Below are 17007 nucleotides of genomic sequence, written 5' to 3'. Positions count from 1 at the left end.
CAGCAATATAGATTCTTTCCCTTCTTCAAACTTACTAGTTCTGAGACAAAGACACTGTTTTCTTTTTCTGAGTATATCTCCAGACACTAGGGATGGCTGGTAAAGAGCAACGGATTTCTAGTAAGAATCACAGCTCTGTCCAGTGGCGTAGCAAGGGATGGGCGAAGTGGGCGACAGCCCGGGGTCTCGCGCCTGAGGGGGCCCTAGGATCCCATGGGTTTGATACGAAAAGTGTATTAAATAGAACAGAAAAAATATGGAAAAGGCTTATTTTTGTGGCTAATAAAATTACATCCTGTGTTATCTGGCAGGGGCGCATTTTATTTTTTTATCTGGTTTTAAATTCTAGTTAAACGTCATGTACGTCAAATCAGGGGAGTAACATACAGGCAGGCGGGCCCAAAGCTTAAGGAGGCCTGAAAAGAGTCTTATTTCTCATGTGAAACATTTACGCAAAAATTCACGATAACTTCCTTGGACTTTTACCCATTTGTTCTATTCTTCATTAAAAAGCACTTCGTGTTTTCTTTCTCTTAACCTTGTACTATTAATTTTAATATATTAATAATAAAGCACCTCCAACTGCCACGAAGCACTCAGTGTGAGACATTTGCGTTACTTTCAACCAGTGATGTGCGTCTACGCGTAAACAACGATAGTCTACATTCTACACGTAGACTATATTATACACGTAGAGTACGTAATCTATGTAAACAAAATGGCGAAAGGTGAAAACTTAGCAAAGGGCGCCGTGGAATTAAAAGAAAATTATACTGCGTATCAGTTGCTGATACGTGAAGAGAACATTTCATACTCTTTCTTCCAAATTCGAACAATTTCTCACCTAGGAAGAAACCTAATATAGGAAATATTCTAGTGTTTTATGGAAAAAAGACCACTCTTGCCTCACGACTGCCATATGTTGTTGTTTTTTGCATACTATTTATCTTCTTCCATAGTTGATAATAGAAGAGAAGAGAAATTTTGTTGTAAATAGGATTCTTTTCATTTCGTTAGGAACCAATATAGTTGAAAATGTCACTTTCCCTTCATGAAACCCTTGAAAATTAATTTTAATGCACTTTAGATTGTCTACGTAGTCTATGTAAACTACAACCCAATGTAATCTACGCGTAGATTACGTGTAGACAACGCATGTAGACGTAAACTTATAGTCTACTGCACATCACTGCTTTCAACCCATGGAGGACATGGATGGTATTATCAGTTCTTTCCTCCTACCCACAGCTTCAGATTTCAGCTTCCGGAAAACAGAGAAATAAATACGTACATTTTCACGCTGAATGAAATTATTAAATATCATTTTCGTCAGTAATTTATTATTATTATTTAAATAATGAAAATTTTGCTGACGTATACCTGAAGATTTTGTATCGATTCACATTGAGCTTTCAAATGTAAAGAACGTATGGGGACCTCGCTACGCCACTGGCTCCGTCCTAGGTTCGATTCACACCACTGACACAAGCAGTGGCGGCGATTGGGTTCCAAAAACGGGGGGGGGGGGGGCAAGTTGCCAAAACTGGGGGGCAAAGACAGTATATTTCCCTTTGTAGGTAAGGTCCAGGGGCAAAAGTGGCGAAAAGTGGGGAGGGCAATTGCCCCCTCGCCCTCCTAATCGCCGCCACTGGACACAAATAACTTCACCTGAAGAGGAGAGAAGAGGTGCTCTTTCGAAACATAGCTTCAATATAAGTATAGTTTAAAGAACTAGACTTTGCATTTTAATGTAGAACAATTGTCACCAACATTCAGAGAATTATTAAATACAAAATAAACGTCTACCTGGTAATTTATAAATAAATCGCATATTTAGTTTATAGTATACTAGCTGATTTCCCGACGTTGCCCGGGTATTTATTTATCCCAATCTTCTATTAGACAGGAATATAATGAATTCTAACTATAGTGTAAAATGAACTTGGGAGTTGAACGGTATTGGGAGTGTCGCTATTCATCTTAGCGGCCCCGTAAACTATGGATTCCACACTAATATCGGTTGTTTTCGATTATTTTTATGTCACCCTCTCCTACCCGCCCCCCCCCTAGGGGTACCAGGGGTGTCTTACCCCCACAGTATTTCTTTCGAGATTGCAAGTGATACGTGATCCAAGTTTGGTTGAAATCGCTCCAGGCGTTCAAGAGTTATGCCGGAACAAACATACCCCCCCCACACACACACATCCATTTTTATATATTAGAAAAAGATGAAACCGGTTCATAAGTGACAATAGTGAGCCTGTGCTGCACGGTTGCATACACGTACATTCAGGATAAATTCCATTTTTCTTTTTCGAGGTGTTGTTTCTAAGATGTTTTTTCATCTCGATGTACGTCCTGTGCTGTACTGCGACATTCTGTACATTATGTCTCATAGTACTCCATCTTTCTCAACTGTTCAACCAGTACAACTACCTCAAAGCACGTACAGATATTTCTATAAATGAGGCACTTTTTGAAGAAAAGTTTCGTAAATAGTGTAATTCACTTCAGGTGTATATTTGAGTACGCAGAAACTAAACGTTTAATAATATAAAATGTTCAGCATTCATAATTTGCTTCATTGATAATTGATAATGCTCGGACAAAATATACATTCTATTTTAAACCCACAAGAATCAGACTGCAATACATATCGAATATCTTGTACTTTCGTAAGGAGAGAAAACTTAAATAACAGTTTAGTGCCAAAATACACTGCAAAAAACATAATTTATTGCATTATTCTTGCAGTTCAACGTCCCTCTAGTAAGCATTTTCTCGGATTTTATTTCAACTTAAATTTAACCTATTAATACTTTCCAGAATAGTATTTTATTAACAATATTCTCGTAATCGCTGCGGTGAAACAAAACATCGACATTACTGCCATCTGTTATAAAAGTTAGAAACATGGGAATGTAGCATATACTCTCAAGTATTATACAATTAAGGTATTTAGAAATACTTATTAAAGTTGTTTCGTTTAAGCAGCGACAAACTGAACGGCAAAGTGCATTACATTGCGACATGAAAGCTGCAAAATTGAGTCTTCCTTGAGCTATTTTCTTCCCCCCACCCCCTGTTGGCGACGCTATTTTCATTTTCTTTTCTTGAGAGAGATCACGCAACTTCCGCCCGACTGCGGATCCGTAACAAGAGTTGCCAGGTACAAAGGGAGATTATTTTACCCCTTAAAAACCTCCTTGCACAGTGTAATTTATCTGTCAAGGATAAAAATTGTTCATTTAGGAAAATATACTTCTGATTGCTGGTTTCTGTGCCTTAAATCTTGTCATAATTTAACGTTTGCTTTTAGCGGAAAGAGGCAGTGAAACATTCCGTTGACATTACTGCCATCTGTTATCAGATTTGAAATTTAGGAATGTTGCACGTTTTCAGGTATTATACTTCATGTTTCTTAGGCGCGTGGGGTACACCTGTCATCCAACCTTTTAACTATTTTTAAGGTATGAAATACACTGTGAATTACACTGCGCATGCGTGCTGAACGTTCTTTATTTGTATTTGATCTAAGTTCAGGTGTGTTGTTCTGTTGTCACACTTCTAAACCACGTAATATTATAAAGTTAACGTCAGTCACATGCTTGGGAAACGGTTGTCACTTCCGTATAACATCTGAATCTGTGCTGAGTGCTCTCTGTCTTTCCACACTTCAGGGATGCACACAAGGGGGATTCATGACGCGCCTGCGTCATGGAATTTTCTGGGGGGGACAAAATTTTATAGTTTAGCTACTATCTTCACACACAAATTAGGTCGTTTCGTTTGACTTGTTATTGATTGTTTAGTTATACAGTTTTTTCTACCTATCTGTGGGTGATTGCGACGATGAGGTTGAAATGAGACACCACGTCTTATACCTTTAGAATCAGTTTGGAAGGCGGGGGGGGGGGGGGTGTTATAGTGGAACCACGAGCAAAACAACCTGCGCAGACCCGCGAGTCATGTGCACCGTACCCCCGCGAGTAGGGGAGGGGGAGAGTTGACCATGCTTCCTTATGGCCCGAGGTGGAGGGAAGAAGGGAAAGTTGCGCGGGGACTTCTCGTCCCAAGGTTTTTTTCCTTGTGGTCGATCTATAAGAATAAGGTTCAGTACACAAATAATGGCAGTGACAGTGAGCCTGAGCAGTTCTGTACGTTTTACGTTAGCAAACATGAAAGTGAGCTTCAGTCTTTTAATTTCAACTGCAATGAAAGGTTTTCGAATGTCATGCACCTTTGGATTGTTGGCATCTCGGCCAGTGGTATACAATGCCTGGTGTTCGCTTCGAACTTCCGACAATCGGACTTCAGTTTTAATGTTTGATGGTTTCAACAACGATTTGTTTCGTTTGCATGTGTTCGTGCCACGACTGACTGGATAATTGTAAAATACTGCCAGTTTTCGTTGACCAAAGCTTACGTATTTCGAAAATTTATTTTTTAAAAAATGAAATCAAATTATTGACATTCAAACAAAAATCAATTACTGCGTGTTTATTCAAACTATATTTGTGTGAGTGTGTCTTCCCCCGATGGTGTGGTGGTAATGTGGTTGGTCGTCTTGTAATCAAGGGGTCCCGGGTTCGAAACCAATCGGAGGCACGTAGTAGTTCGGATCCCACTTAAAACTGTAGGTCCAATTTCTATTAGCCTAACGGAGCATAAAGTGGACTAAAAACACACTCTCTCACTCTCCTCCTTGCAAGAGCAAACTCTTATCGAACAAGCAATACCTCCAAAGAACAAAAAATATAAAAATAAGCATTTGGTGAACTCCGAACGACATCAGGTAACCACGATGCATCTTGCAACCTTGATTTCCACACCGAAACGTGCGTTTGTTTCTACGGAACGATTTAAACGGTTGCCTGGCAACATCAAGGACGCCACGTCACGATTTCACAAGGCGAGTACCAGGTACTCGAAGGTCGACCAAGAACGTTTTATGTTTCTGCACTCAAGCGGCGGCAAGATGACCCAAAGACACGGCTCGTGTCTGGAACGTGTAACAATTGTGATTACTCACGTGTCTTAATTAGTATTTGCAAAAATTAACCGGCAGTTAATTGTGTACGCAATAACTATACGTTTTGACCTTGAACGGATGCTGAAAGCGTTACATTTGAGTAACTGGTGAGGTGGGAGGGACATGCTGCATAATATACCAATATCTTATAAATATACATAATACGGATTATTACGTGTTTCCCTGTCCCCACGCTAAAGACGCCCCGTTTAGTGTACAAACTAACATGAGAATTCTGGAACTTAGTGATTCATAGAAAAGGGTATGAAAGAGTGTAGACTACTTTATACACGTAATTACGTAATCTATGTAAACAACATGGCGAAAGGTGAAAACTTAGCAAAGGGCGCCGTGGAATTAGAAGAAAATTATACTGCGTAGCAGTTGCTGATGTGTGAGGAGAATTTTTCATACTCTTTCTTCCAAATTCGAACAATTTCTCACCTATGAGAAACCTAATATAGGAAATATTCTAGTGTTTATGGGAAAAAAGATCACTTTTACCTCTCGACTGCCATCTGTTGTTTTTTTTTGCATACTATTTATCTTCTTCCATAGTTGATAATAGATTGTAAATAGGATTCTTTTCATTTTGTTAGGAACCAATATAGTTGAAAATTTCACTTTATTTCATGAAATCCTTGAAAATTAATTTTAATGCACTTCACATTGTCTACGTAGTCTATGTAAACTACAACCCAATGTAATCTACGCGTAGATTACGTGTAGACAACGCATGTAGACGTAAACTTATAGTCTACGGCACATCACGGGTTGTAAGCATGGGTGTCAATTATTTGAAGGAGTCTGTTGGCATGGTACAAATGCATATGTGTGTGTGTATGTGTGTGTGTGTGTGTGTGTGGGTACATAGATGCAAACACACACACACACACACACACACACACACACACACCTTACATGTATGCCGACACGGTGACCGAGCACGTTCAGTTGAGTGCAGAAGGCTCTGGGTTCCAGACCCCGACTGGGCATGAGTGTTTTCTTACCAAGGTTTCTTCATCAATTTCTATATCCTCATCGCCACGTTCAGTCAAAAGCGGAGAGAAAAGGGAGGCTGCACATTGCTCAGTGAACAACAAATCGCACACAGAGTCATACAAGTACTTACATATGCGGTTCCAGAACAGGTCACCCTCCAATGTCAAACACTGACGAATCCTGCAAGACAAAATATTGATTTGATTTTTTTATTTTTATTTTAAAATTGTGGGAGCGTCAGCACTTAGGCTATTTTGCTCCCGTCACATTATACGGGGGCCAGCCCCTTATCATTACAAAGAACAACTCTAACGTTGCATAATTAAAAAAATAATAAAATGTTCTGACTTCTGTTAAAAGCTGAGGCTGTAAACGGGCACTCAGCACACATAAGGACAACAGGACATTACAAACGAAATTATACTGGCCATCGGGCCAGTCGCCAGAGCCTCGTTAGTCTTCAGTCCAGGGTGCACTAACGTGGAAGTGAGGTTGACTTTTGGGCGCCTAGGTGGAGACAAAATATTGAAAATTAAATTTGGAATAAAGCGTGAACATTGATACGCACCCACTTATTGTATCATTTTAAGTGTTTAATATGTTAAATGTCTATGATGATGTAATTTGTTTTGTTCAATTAGGTAGTCTGTTATGGTTATGGACTAACCTTAATACATTTGATTGTGGGTTAGGGGAGAGATATTATGAATGTTGCTGGATGATGGAAGTGATTTTGGAAATGTGAATGTGTTAATTTGTGTAGTCAAGAACAATTATGATCTTAATACAATTTAGTTTGTAATAAGGAGTTTAATTGCGAGTGCAAGTGTAATATATTAACATTAACTGACATCTAAATATATTTTTGGTGTGTGAGAGTTAGTAAGGTTTACGTAAACGTACCCGTATCTGTTTCCCCACAACCTGAGGGCTTCATAGTAGGCTGATAAGTCTCATGCTCGCCGTAGAGGAATAAAAGTTAGTAGATCCATTGAGAATAAACCGGGGAAGATAACAACATTTCTCGAATACAAACGAAAGTAATACCTAGAGCCCGGAAGTTCAGGAATTTATTTTGGTTAAAATAGGAAGGAGAAAAATCTACAATATACGAGGGCCATCCGGAAAGTAGTACCAGTTCCTGAATTACAAAAAGAAAACTAACAAATATTTTTTGAAAAAAACTTCGTAATTGTTAACAACAAACTTTAAACTAGTTCTCTACATAGTCTCCATGTACATTTAAGCATTTGTCATAATGTGTGACGAGTTTTTGTAACCCAGCTTCATATTCCTCTGCCGCCAGTCCATTGAGAAAAGTAGTCACTCCTTCTTTCAGTTCCTTCATCACTATGAAATGTAAGGAAGCGAGGGACCCACCTTGCGTTTTCAATTATTTTGAACACTCACAGAAACAATAACTACAAAGACAGCGCTACTAATCTTCGCACACACTGAGCACAGAGTCAACTGAATTAGTTTGACCTTTTGCGGCGGCTATTCGCGTCACTAGCGCTCCACACGGCGCGAACGGGTACTACTTTCCGGATGGCCCTCGTAACATGAAAATGTGAAATAATGAACTCCTAAGATATGGGATGAGAATAAATAATAATAAAACGAAGACCTTGATAATAACAAGAGAAGAGGTACAGCATAAAATTACCTTGAAAATCAAGAATTAGAACAAGTTCATAGCTTCAAATATCTGGGAGCAACACTACAGCAAGATGGTAAAAATAGACAACGAAATTAACAGCAGAATACAAGTAGCAGGATTTAATGCCTTGAAGAGAAACTTCCTCAATAAAAAGGAAATAACAAAGTCAACAAAACTAGCAGTCAGTGGCGTATGTTGAGTGCAAGCCCTGAACTAGCTCACTATGACACGTGGTTCTAGGCTATGGAGGAAGAAAGAAGACTAAGCTCATAAGTGGTTAGACATATTCATTTTGCTAGTTCTTGACGTTTTCAAAGCATTCAGGTTGCCAACTCCTAATAACTCAGGTTGCCAACTCCTAATAATTCAGGTTGCCAACTCCTAATAACTCAGGTTGCCAACTCCTAATAATTCAGGTTGCCAACTCCTAATAACTCAGGTTGCCAACTCCTAATAACTCAGGTTGCCAACTCCTAATAACTCAGGTTTGCCAACTCCTAATAACTCAGGTTGCCAACTCCTAATAACTCAGGTTGCCAACTCCTAATAATTCAGGTTGCCAACTCCTAATAACTCAGGTTGCCAACTCCTAATAACTCAGGTTGTCAACTCCTAATAACTCAGGTTGCCAACTCCTAATAACTCAGGTTTGCCAACACCTAATAACTCAGGTTTGCCAACTCCAAATAACTCAGGTTGCCAACTCCTAATAACTCAGGTTTGCCAACTCCTAATAACTCAGGTTGCCAACTCCTAATACATCAGGTTGCCAACTCCTAATACATCAGGTTGCCAACTTCTAATAACTCAGGTTGCCAACTCCTAATAACTCAGGTTGCCAACTCCTAATAACTCAGGTTGCCAACTCCTAATAACTCAGGTTTGCCAACTCCTAATAACTCAGGTTTGCCAACTCCTAATAACTCAGGTTGCCAACTCCTAATAACTCAGGTTTGCCAACTCCTAATAACTCAGGTTGCCAACTCCTAATAATTCAGGTTGCCAACTCCTAATAACTCAGGTTGCCAACTCCTAATAACTCAGGTTGCCAACTCTTAATACCTCAGGTTGCCAACTCCTAATAACTCAGGTTGCCAACTCCTAATAATTCAGGTTGCCAACTCCTAATAACTAAGATTGCCAACTCCTAATAATTCAGGTTGCAAACTCCTAATAATTCAGGTTGCCAACTCCTAATAACTCAGGTTGCCAACTCCTAATAATTCAGGTTGCCAACTCCTAATAATTCAGGTTGCCAACTCCTAACAATTCAGGTTGCCAACTTCAGAATCACCATTATTTTCTTATTAAAATGAGAAAATTTATTCAGAGTTTCCAAAGTTTCTAACGTTTGGTCCTGTATTTTACTCTCTAGGCTTCAGGCTTCGCAGATAGCCTACAATATACGCTCCTGCTAGCAGTGTATAAGACCATATACATACCCACGATTCTGTACAGCTGTGAGTCCTGAACATTGACATCAAAACACCAAAGGAAACTGCACGCAATGGGAATGATTTTCTTGCGTAAGACAGAAGGAACGACAAGAAGAGACCGAGTGAGAAATCAAACCATAAGAAATTGTTTGAGAGTTTCTAACTTACCAGAGAAAGTAGAACAGAGAAAACTAAGATGATTTGGTCACGTGAAGAGAATTACTGGAATGTACGTAGCCAAAACGGGACAAGACCAAGAGGAAGACCTAGAAAAGTGTGGGAAGACGATGCAAAGAGAGCTGTGGAAGTAAGGGGCAACGGCTGGAAAGAAGTGCAAGACAGGGACAGATGGCAATCCTTCTGGAAAACCTCTACACCGCAAGGTAGAAGATTGATTGATTGATTGTTGTTTTAAGTCCACTATATGCACAGAAAGGCTAATCGGGACTGAACCTACAGTTTAAAGTGGGATCCGAACCACTATGTGCCTCCACCGGGTATCGAACCCGTGACCCCTTGATTACAAGGCGAGGAGCAAGGTAGAAGACGACGGATTAAATAAATAAGTAAAATAGGCAGGCAAAGAGGCATTTATAATGTGGAAAGTAGGCAACAAAAGCAAACAAAAATAGGCATAATAAACCGAAAAAAGTGGCAAATTCCAAGCCATTTAGGTCTATAATTTCATTTAAAAAAGCATGGAAATATTATTTTTTCTTTCCTTTCTTGCCTTGATTTCACATAACCACTAGTTTTTAGTTTTCGATATTCATAGATCGCAGCAGTCTGTCAGAAAGAATGCTTTTTCTTAACAGAAAATTCTCTACTTCGACATAAGTAATTAAACATAAAATAGGCTACTGTAGCTGAATTCATATCGTCAAGAAAAGAATTTCCACCTTTAAGAATATCACACATTGCTTCCAATTCCAATTCAATCCAATTCCACATTTGTACTCATTACACGTTTGCACAACTACCATTTCTCTTCTGGCACTTCAACCAGCTGTTGCACAGATTCCTCGAAAACTATCCAGTTTTGTAATGTATTTCTGACAGCACCACAATGTTCGAATAAATAACGTTTTTGAAAGAAAAATAAGTTATGTACACGTTTTTTTAAACAAGAAAAATATTCAAAATGTCATTGAAAATGGCAAAAAAGGGCATTAAATTTGAAAATAGGCAATAGGGTACAAAATAGGCTCAATAAAAATATTCTAAAACATTAGCAACAACGTAAACATTGTATTTCAAGAAAATTTTTAAAATAAATGCAGCAGGAAAAAAGGCATTTTGCCCAATTTCCAGATTCTAGCAATAGATGGCAGTAGTGTACACTATATACATCAAAAGGACATATAACAAAAAAGTATTCGAAATTCCATAAATAATTGCCATCATATGTAACACAAAGAAATGTTTTCTTATTAAAAAAGGACAAGATCGACAAAAATATTAAAATGTGGACGTTATGTTCCTGCTAAATTTAAAAAAACGAGACAAGACAAGTTAGAATACGAAATGTGTGAAATTGAAGACAAAGATGGAAACGAGTTGAAGTGAGACATGAGGGAAAGAGGAGAAGATAATGAGTGAAGGCGAGAGAAGGAAAAAAAGAAGAACAAGGGAGCTAGAGCAAGATATATGAAAAGATAGAGAGTGAAAGAGAGAAAGGAATCGAAGTGAAATTTGCAAAGGGAAACGGGAAGATGAAAGGAAGAATAGGATAGAGAGAAATGGGAATGGAACTGAACCTTACAGAGAGAGAAAGGAAATAAGAGAGAGAAAGAAACTCGTAGAGGAACAAAGAGGAATAGCTATAGCAAAAGACGAAAAGTAGAGAAAATGGAAGACAAAGCAGAGGGAGAGATACATAGGGAAAGACGGTGAAGTGAGACTTAGAGAGGGAAAGAGGAAGATGAAAGATAATAAGAGGATAGAGAGAGAGGGGGGGAGTAATGACTGAAAGAGAGATAGACGCAAGTTGCAGAAAAGGAGGGCAAAACAGAAGATGCAGAGAAAGAGAACAAAGAGACAGAGTAGAGCAAGGAAGAGGGAAATATGAAAAGGAGTAGAATTGCAGAGGGAAACAGGAAAATGACTAGGGAGTGGAACTGAACGTTGCAGATGGAGAAAGAAAGGAAATATGAGAGGAAGAGAGATAGATAGAGAGAGAAATCCATTAGAACCGCATTTTGAACCTTCCTGTCACACTCAGGAGCTATTCTAATTATGAGGGTGAGATCGGGGGAAGAACTAATAAAGCCAGGATTGTTTTATATGAGATGTTCGAAACGCGGTGAAGGGCTCACGAAAACTGCCATCTTTACTAAAAACGATTTCAATTAATGCGCCACATTAATCATACCCACGAGGGTACGCCCCTTCCACCCCCTTCTAATTGGCCCTTCAATCCGAATCGATTCTTCAAAATCCCGTCCGGTAATGAAAAAGCGAAAGGGAGTAGGAAGACGAACATTTCCAATCTCTTTTTCTGCTTCGTCCATAAGGCAATTCAGGAAAAAGCATTGCTACAAGTGTAACGCTCCATTATCATTACAAATATATTTTTTAAAAAAATGTGCACGTGAACGTATCTCGAAACGAATCCAATGAAATTTGAATCCTGGATTCACGTACAAAATAATAAATTTTGAGGATCATTCAGTGACGAACACACCCAGGGGTAGAGGATGCTACCCTTCTCTAGGGTGCGGGTGGTCAGCTGGTATCAGGAACTGTACCAGGGGGCTGCGAAAGGGGTACTTCCGTATCCAATAATTTTCTTTTAAAAAAAAAACCTTCCACACCCCATCTTGAAAACACATTTTCAAACGTAAAATACCTCACAGAAGAAAAAAGTTTGGAATAACAAAAAATAATTTCTGGCAACCAAACATTTGAGACGACAGAAAAATGATTATTCACTACCACTAAATGGTCTTTAATAATCGCATACATTTGCTTATACAGTAAAACCTCGTTAATCCGGACTAATGGGGGAATAAGTTGACCGGTTTAATGAAAGTCCGGATTAACTGAAATAACCTAAAAGAACAGTAGAAAGTGCATTAAAACTCCGTTTATAGCAACAAAACACGTTTATTATGGTGTATTTAAACGGCATACGCCTAAATACACTATACAGTACAGTGAAATGTAAAGCAAAACTGTGCATACAATGCAGTACGTATGACGAATGCGGTTGTTAACTTCTAGCCACATTTAAAAGCTTGCATTCTGCTTCTTTTATCTTTTCTTGCCTCTTGCCTGTCCGGATTAAGCGAAGTCCGACTTATGGAGGTCCGGATAAACGAGGTTTTACTGTAGTTACCAAACAATTTGGTCAAACTTGCCAAATTTAATAAATGCTGCCATTGTTTTGTTTTACAATTACAAAAAAAAAACATTAACTAAACGTGTTTTGTCAGTTCAACCAAACAACTTTCTTCCTCTATTACGTCATGTGACTTATGTCGTCATTCTCAGCCTAAAATGTTAGGCATAGAAACGATACCATTATTATTGTATGCAATGGGCAATCCACTGTCAAAATCTGAAAGAGAAGCCGCATTTACTGTCCTGTACATTTGGTTGTTCTGGACAAGACAAGCAAGCGAAAATGAATGAAGTCACTAGTAATTTTCGGTTTTGTTGCCATATTTTAATAGAAGCGAACTAAAAATTTGTGTTTGATGTAATGACATGCATGCATGTTTAACCTTTTGCAGCCTAAGGCCATATTCATATATAACCCGAGCCGATTTTGAGCAAAATGCTGAGTTTCAATTAAATGAGTGTAGATCGGAGGCTAATTGCCCTAGAGAGATGAGTGATATACCGTTGTACGGGGAATGAACTAGAGATTTAGACTATATAAAATTTATGAAAATTCGGCGTATATGTGGCGGAGGAAAAGGGGAGAACACTCAAAATTCCAAAATTTCGGGTAAAAATGGGGATTTCCCCCTCCCCCCAAGAAGAAAGTACACGACAGTGTCGACATGCACATGGAAATTATCGCTGACATGTAAGGAACACAAAAAATATTTGCATTATTATCGTATGACCAATGCAACGCGAGTTGTACCCCCAAAAGGAATGGTCAGCACGCCACTGATTCAAGCTTCAAAATGCAGCGGTACCTTGAAATGACTGTAGCTCAGAGGCTAATTGCCCTAGAGAGATGGATGATATACCGTTGTGCGCGGAATGTATCACAGATTTAGACGATATAAAATTTATGCGCATTCGGCGTATATATGGAGGGGGAAAGGTGAATCCCCCCAAAATATTTTTTTTTTAAAAAAACTTGGGTTTTCTGCCTGTCCCCCCCGCAAAAAAGGACATGAAAAGGTCAACATGCACATATAAATTACCTCGGGTACCGATATACAAACTTCCTTCCAATGAAGTTTCCAGGGGTGAGGGAAACGCATTGCTTTAGAACAACAAAGCCTTTGTCGGTAAAATTTATCCCTTGAGAAAAGACGCAAAAAAGAAGTCGCCTTTTTCCCGCCATTTTCATGAAAAGAAAAAAACGTGCAACAATCATTTCTATTAAACACATGTGTTAACAACAATATGAAAAAAGAAGATCGAAATTCTAGCCAAAAACAGCGAAGTTATAACGTAAAAACTGTGACCTTGACAGAGTGTCTCGATCGAGACGATTGGGCTCCTGTTTTCTTTACTTTCAACATCACACCCCCTAAATTTCCTTCCGCACCCCTTCAGCACTAGTTGATTAAACCAGGCACCGCCACTGGGTGGTATTGAACATTTTTGTCAACATTATTGTATGAGAAAAATAAGGTGTTACATGCCATACATACATGCTTGAATCATGGCGCGTGGTGTTTTGTGGGAAGTGTTCGCCACTCGGATCGTTTATGGTTGAGCAAGAATACATAAGGTGAGAAGGAAAGATAGAAATTAAGAGAGACAAAAATATGTAGAGAAAGGTCAAGAAAGAACAGAGGAGGGAAGAAGGAATGAAAAGAGAAAGACAAAAGAGAGAAGAGAAGAGATAGAGAACAGAGAAAGCAAGGAATAGAAAGAAGAGAAAAGCAAGAAAGGAAACGAAAGAGAAGAAGATTTGGAACAGAGATTGAAAGAGAGGAAACAGAAAGGGGAAAAGAGAGATAATGAAGATACAAAGGAAGTAGAAACAGAAGGAAGAGACAAAGGGGGAAGAAGGATGGAGAGAAAAAGAAAGACAGAGCAAGCAAGAAAGAAAATGTACAGGGGAGAAGAAGGAAATGGAGAAAGAATAAAGAGAAGAAAAGCTAGAGAAAAGTAGGAACGGAAAAGAATGAAACATAGGGGGAAGAAAGAGAGATGGAAAATATAGAGAAACAAGGGCAAAGGAAGAAAGAAGGTAGGAGATAGAGAACAGAGGAAGGAAGAAAAATTAAGATATAGAGAAAGAAAGGGAACGAAGGAGAAAGTAGGAGATAGACAATAGAAGAAAGAAAGAAAGAGGGAGAGAAAGGAATGGAAAGAAGGGAAGAGATATATAAATAATGAAGTGAGAAGAGAGGAATATAGAAACAGAACGGAATAAAGATATAAAAGAGAAAAAAGACAGAAATAAATCTTCGCATCCATGACAGGGGGGCATTTAACGATATTCTGGCGATGCCACTGTATGACCTCCCTCCTCCAAGCCCTACCACATGGCACTTATTGGCGATACGAACGAATCATCATCAATGGCGGTTACATTATTGACGAAACACCACGTCTCAAATATAGACTGCCAAAACTTCTTTCTTCCTTTTTCGGTTCGACAGCGGCCAAGTATGACGTCACACATCCTCTTTTCTCCTTCTATTCTTTGTTATTAACAATTCTCCCTCCCATCAAATCTCTCTCGATGGAAGCATGGTGAAGGAGCCCTCGACAAGTCACTCGGGGCGGCCCCGGGATTAAAGCGATTCGGAACGTGAAATCAGGCGAAGAAACCTGCGTAATGGCTTACAAAAATCGATCTCCTGCCCTCTGAGTAGTTATCGAGAAAATATCATAATGGAGCTCTTCAACCAGAGGGTGTTTTCTCGGCGTCCGTGTCACGTGCAGAAGGGCAATACGAGATAAGGGTTGGTGCTGTGGCGCGCAGGGTTGCCAGCTGTACTAGAATTACCGTGGTTCTAGGAACAGAACAGAAAATAAAGTTTCTATCTAAGGGGGGCCGCAGGGGACACAGCCCCGTGCCTCTACTGGGGATTCCTTTGAAAACGGCTACGAAGTGGTATAAGAAATAAATAAATACTCACCATGAAAGAAAACGTGGTCTAAAAGTTGTAATTGCAATTGAATATGGGGGAGGGAGCTACCTCAGAATGCCTTTAGCACTATGCGTCATTGATTTTTCCCAAATACGATAACACCGGTGCAGCGGAATGTTATGTATTGGAATTCGCGAAATTACGCTAATTTGACATAAAATGCGAATTGTAGTTTTTTTTTTTGCGAATTGCAACAAATTTTGTGTTCTAGGCTTAAAAACAAATAAAATGCATCACATACACATGTCTATAGGGCGCACGTATTCCACAATTGTGTCGCACTAACCACCAAGAAACTATGGTGCATGTTATATCCATGGAATAATTCGGACATTTACATGAATCCACGTGTAAATGAAAGTTTCCCCACAATTCTTCACCTTCTATCGGAACTTCTTGCATCACCGAGAAAAGTGGCGGGCTTCTGACGGGAGATCGAGTGCGCACTTACCGTCACGGAACCGTAACATCGGTACTTATTTGTAGCGCGGTTTTGTTGGACATAGAGCCGGGGTGGAGGGATTATTTATAGAATCGGGACCTCTAGGCTATCTTCTGTTTTGGCCCTGTCGACATTACGTTCCTTTTGGCAAATTTCGAATGAAGTAATCGGTTTCATCGGAAGTTAAATCTAACCATAAGAAGGGTAGAGGTAGATTTATTTTACACGTTGATTCTACCTATGGGCGTTTCAATCATAGGACCTGTTACAGTTGAAGCTGATGGATGTTACTGAAGAAGACAAGCTACTCCCCCCATCATGCGACGCCACTGACACGGCTACGCAATAAACAAAGCTCCTGTATTTCTTTATACTTTCGTAATAGTTAATTCCACAATTTAATTCAAACTATATAGGGGAAAGAAACCACGCGCACGTGAAAGTATTGAGTGACTGCATGTTCCATTTCCGTTGCTAGGCAACCGGTTGCCCTAACTGCTCAAACAAAACATTGCTACCTACACGATATTCGTGCACATTTGTTTCCATACAGGAAAAATCATTAGGAAGGGGGTGGAGGGGGGGGGGCAAGAGCTATGCGGAGAGTCCATTAATCAGCGGTACCCAACCCGTTGTCCGCAGCGCAATAGGGGACCGCGATGAAATAAATCGAAAGATAAGTTAAAGTAATGGTGACATTAAGTTGTTCGCAAGCACAGAGGTTTATTTTTCTTGTAGACAGCGGCAATGCTAGGTGTGGGGGAGGGGGGGGGGAGACAAGAAGATTTGAAAGACTGATTGATTTATCTTACTTCGCTTTACTGTTACTTTTGGCTAATTGGGGATGAAACAAGATGAAATTGGTGAAAGACAAAGGCAATTCGGCAGGACACAAGTCGTACAGAGAATTATACTGCCAACCTCTGTGGCAGAGTGGTTAGCACAGGGCGCTACGACACGAGGGATCTTGGGTTCGATGTGGATGTTCTTTATGAGAGCCCCTTCATCAGTTTCATCTTACAGTCATCCTCATCGCCGCGATTAGCTGAAAATTGATGAAATGCGACGCTAAATAACAAAAATTAAATCAAAACACAGGATTGTGCTGTTTGCGAGTCCAGAAACCAGAGATTCATTAATCT

The 17007-nt window shown here is 39.5% G+C and overlaps 1 protein-coding gene across 1 annotated transcript in view; it reads right to left on the bottom strand.

The window, feature by feature from the left end:
- LOC145989942 (uncharacterized) overlaps positions 1-17007 on the bottom strand; it is a 442396-nt gene that overhangs the window by 379410 nt on the left and 45979 nt on the right. The window contains exon 2 of the mRNA XM_083125475.1: positions 6165-6214. The gene's annotated coding sequence lies outside the window, so the exon portion shown is untranslated. The remainder of the gene's footprint in view (positions 1-6164; positions 6215-17007) is intronic.

The sequence above is a fragment of the Lepisma saccharinum genome, chromosome 7 (assembly GCF_977018435.1).
Source record: "Lepisma saccharinum chromosome 7, izLepSacc3.1, whole genome shotgun sequence".
NCBI classification, from domain to species: Eukaryota; Metazoa; Arthropoda; class Insecta; order Zygentoma; family Lepismatidae; genus Lepisma; species Lepisma saccharinum.
Note: the sequence above shows the minus strand (reverse complement) of the source record. Positions and strands in the feature narration are given on the sequence as shown.